A 4447-nucleotide genomic window follows, 5' to 3' on the forward strand; every position below is an offset into this window, starting at 1 on the left:
TATGGTTTATGCGAAGGTTGGTAGGGTGGAAGGTGAGCACCAGGGGTGTTCTGTCATGTGATCTAGTAAGAGTTTGGAAAGGAAAGACATGGGCTTCAATTACTGACTGACATCCCTCTTACTTTTTATTAAGTGAGTAATTGTAATGAAAACAAAAAATCTGTATGACACAAATACTTATCCAAATGATAGCAATGGGCAATTGTGTCTAATTTAAAGTTGGTGCAGTTCTCAAAGGACTTGAGTCTATTCTTGTTTCAAATGTTTTGGAGAGATTTGAAGTAGCAACTGAGATCCACTTGCTTATGTACAGTTCCCTTTCACATCTAAAATTTTAGAGCACGTTTTAACATCAACTGATGTCAGCTGACCAGAAATTAACAAATTTATTTAAATTAGATTCCTTGATGAATGGAAGCCAGCCACTGGGCCCTGGTTTTAAAAAAAAAGGCATGATTTATTGAGCTGGTGGCAGCAATGAGGAAGAAAGCCACAGTGTAAAACTGACAGTGTGAGGCAATGCTTTGTTTTGTGTAATATTAGAAATAGAAGTGTGCACTCCATGTTGATGTAATATTAACATTTGTGTAACTTTTATAGAGTAAGCAATAAATGCAAGTTACTGAGCTGCTGAAGAATAGAAGCCACAGCTGAGGAAAACTTGGAAAGATCAACATTTCAAATCTGGGATCTATTTTTAAATCTGGACTCGCGCTTTGTGAAAAAGCAAACTGTGTCAGTCATCTTGAAATAACTCTGATCATACTTGGCCCTCTTCGCCATCAAGGAGAAAGTGAGGACTGCAGATGCTGGAGATCAGAGCTGAAAATGTGTTGCTGGAAAAGCGTAGCAGGTCAGGCAGCATCCAAGGAGCAGGAGAATCGACGTTTCAGGCATGAGCCCTTCTTCAGGAATGGCTCATGCCCGAAACATCGATTCTCCTGCTCCTTGGATGCTGCCTGACCTGTTGCGGTTTTCCAGCAACACATTTTCACCTCTTCATCATCATTCAACCTTTGATAATGAAGAAGCGAAAGCACAGGGACTGCAAAGTGCTGGAGAAAATGCTTTGTTTTGAGAAGGGCGACAGATGTACTTGCTACTAAAGCAGAGTAGCAAGTACAAATCAACTCCATAGCAGAGAAGCTCGGTACTTTCGCCTCAGATCTACAAAATTTCAGGTTTAAATAATTATGTTCCAAGATGGAAGTGACATCAAATCTGCATTGGTGTCCATTGCTGTATAAATAATATGTACTGATCTGTGTCGTTAGAAATAAATTTTATCATCGTGGTAATACCTTTAAAATCTACTCTGCCTGTATATCATTAAGTTTCAGTCATGTGTTATTAAATATTGGGTATAACGTCCTGTACTTTAATGAAATAATGAGCATGAATCAATACAAGATGTAAAAACAACTATGCATAATGCTTCTCTTAAATGAAATATTTTAAACAAATTTCATTCTGGGACCCACATATCAGTTCATTGTGTGCTCAAAGTCATGTCAAAGGCATGACTGTTCTGAATAAGAAGTAGCGACTGATGAAGATAACTGGGTGATATAAAGAAACCATAAAATGTGACGCATATAATGGAAACCTCTGCAGAACTATTTTTGATCATGATTTCAGTTAGTTATTACTGGACAAGTCAGATCCCACATTGAAATTTGAAACCCTTTTTAAATTGTTTGACAAAGTGGTCTTTAACTGCAATACATGCAGTGCTTCAGATTTGGTTTTAACAATAAAACAGAAGTTTATTACACAATAGATGTGAAGATAAAAACGAATAAACCAAGTTGTTCATAACATGATCTGAAATATTTCACAAAGTGCAGTAACAAAAATACAATCCATCTGTCCTAATATTGTCACTTTAAAATGCTTAAATATCAGAGACCGCTTGCTTCTCTCTCACTAATGACTAAGAATTGAAACGAACATTTGAGTTTAGTAACCTCTTTTTCGGTGAGTCACACAACTGAGCTTAAACTCTACCCCATATTTTTAAGCTGTGTCCTCTGGTTCAGCACTCGCCCATCAGCGGAAACATGTTTCCTGCCCCCAGAGTGTCCAATCCTTTAATAATCTTATGTCTCAATCATATCCCCTCTCAGCCTTCTAAACTCAAGGGTATACAAGCCCAGTCGCTCCAGTCTTTCAGTGTAAGGTAATCCCACCATTTCAGAAATTGACCTCGTGAACCTATGCTGCACTCCCTCAATAGCCAGAATGTCTTTCCTCAAATAGCCTGTGACAATTCTTTTGGAACTCTATTTCTCCAAGATTAGTGCAATCATAGTAATGTCAAGTAGATTTGTATATGCAGAACTCCAGGCTTATGTTTTTAACAGGGTACTGAGTTGGATGATGAGCCATGATCTTATTGAAAGGTGGAGCAGACTCTAAGGGCTGAATGGCCTTTTTTTATTTCTTGTTTTTATTTACCCACACTGCCCAGATCATTGTGCAGCAGACAGCGAGTACCGGTACTGGTTTGCAGTTGCAACATTGTTCACTCCATCTCTCTCCTTTCACCACTCACTTGCCTCCCATCTGCTCCCCACCCCCAACATCTTCCTCACCTCCTGATGAGCCCTGTCAATCCTACTTCAATGCCTTTGCTGACCCTCTTTCTAACTGGTGCTATCATAGAATTTAGGATAAAGAACACTACAGGCCAGGAACAGGCCCTTTGGCCCACCATATAAGTGTTGACCAGAATGCCATTCTAACTTAATCCCATCTGCCGACATGTGATCTTTATTTCTCTATTCCCTGCCTATTTACATGTATGTCTGCCTTTTAACATTGCTATTATATCTGCTCCTACCGCCCCACTGGCTGTGCCTTCCAGGCACCTACCATCCTCTGCATAAAATCTGGCCTCACACATCTCCTTTAAACTTTTTCCCCTCTCATTTTAAACTTTATACCCCTTAGTACTTGACATTTCCACCCTTGGGCGAAAAAAGACTTCAACCATCAACCCTTTCCGTGCCTCTCATCTATTTATATTCTTCTGTTAAGTCTCCCCTCAGTCTCTGAAAACAATCTAAGTTTGTCCAAACTCTCTTTAGAGCTAATATACTCCAATCTTGGAAAACCTCTTTTGCACCCTCTCCAAAGCCTCTGCAAGCAGATCTGCACATTATCCTCCAAATAAAAGGCCGAACTAATGTTTCATACAGCTACAATATGATTTGCCAACTTTTCTACCCCATGCATGACCGATGAAGGTAAGCATGCTGTATGCTGCCTTCACCATCTTATCCATTTGTGTTGCCACTTTCAGGGAGCTTTGGACTTATACCTGAAAGTGTCTTTGTGTTCAAAGTTTGTGCGAAGATTTGTAGCTCGGGTGCTCATTGTGGTTCTGTTCGCCGAGCTGGAAGTTTTTGTTGCAAACGTTTCGTCCCCTGGCTAGGCGACATCATCAGTGCTTGGGAGCCTCCTGCGAAGCGCTTCTTTGATGTTTCCTCCGGCGTTTATAGTGGTCTGTCCCTGCCGCTTCGCAGGAGGCTCCCAAGCACCGATGATGTCGCCTAGCCAGGGGACGAAACATTTGCAACAAAAACTCCCAGCTCGGCGAACAGAACCACAACAAAGGCATGGTTTTTACATCCCCCCATGGCAATGAGTTCCACAGATTTACCAATGTCTGGCTGAAGAAATTCCTCTGTCATCTGTGTGCAGAAGAATGCAGAAGAGATTTACAAGGCTGTTGCCTGGACTCAATGGTCTGAGTTAAAGGACAAGCTGGGACATTTTTTAGAACGTAGGAGACAGAGGGAGGGTGTTATAGAGGTGAGTAAGATCATGAGAAGCATGCATAGGGTGAGAGCACTCAGTCTTTTTCCCATGGTTGGGGGATCAAGGATTAGACAGCATCAGTTTAAGGTTAGAGGGGAAAGAATAAAAAGGAACCTAAAGGACAACTTTTTTACACAGAGGGCAAGCCAGAAAGAACAGCTAGGGAATTCCTAGAGGCATGGCATTCATCCACAAACTCCATCAACAAACACATCGACCTGGACCCAATATACCAACCACTACAGCGGACAGCTGAAACTGACAACCGGAAGCGGCAGGGACAGACCACTATAAACACCGGAGGAAACATCAAAGAAGCGCTTCGCAGGAGGCTCCCAAGCACTGATGATGTCTTTGTTTGTTAATGCTATTTGCTATATATTTTCTTTTTGCATTTGACCTCCCAAAATGCATCACCTCGCACTTGTCTGGATTAAGCTTCATCTGCCATTTCTCCACCAAACTTTCTAACTGATCTATATCCTGCTGTATCCTTTGATAATCTTTATCAGAGTTATGGATAATGAGAATTTTCATGTTGATTGCAAATTTACTAATCAGATCACCTACCTTTTCATCCAAATTTATTGAAATTACAAACAAAAGTCCCAGCACTGATTATGGA

At 40.9% G+C, this 4447-nt stretch overlaps 1 long non-coding RNA gene across 2 annotated transcripts in view; it reads left to right on the forward strand.

Moving 5' to 3' along the window:
- The window catches only part of LOC122557338, a 49376-nt gene extending 48522 nt beyond the window's left edge, over nucleotides 1-854 (forward strand). For both annotated transcript variants that reach the window (XR_006313808.1, XR_006313809.1), the window contains exon 3: nucleotides 601-854. This is a non-coding gene — a long non-coding RNA (uncharacterized LOC122557338). The remainder of the gene's footprint in view (nucleotides 1-600) is intronic.
- Nucleotides 855-4447: the final 3593 nt, after the last annotated feature.

The sequence above is a fragment of the Chiloscyllium plagiosum genome, chromosome 2 (genome assembly GCF_004010195.1).
Source record: "Chiloscyllium plagiosum isolate BGI_BamShark_2017 chromosome 2, ASM401019v2, whole genome shotgun sequence".
Taxonomy (NCBI): domain Eukaryota; kingdom Metazoa; phylum Chordata; class Chondrichthyes; order Orectolobiformes; family Hemiscylliidae; genus Chiloscyllium; species Chiloscyllium plagiosum.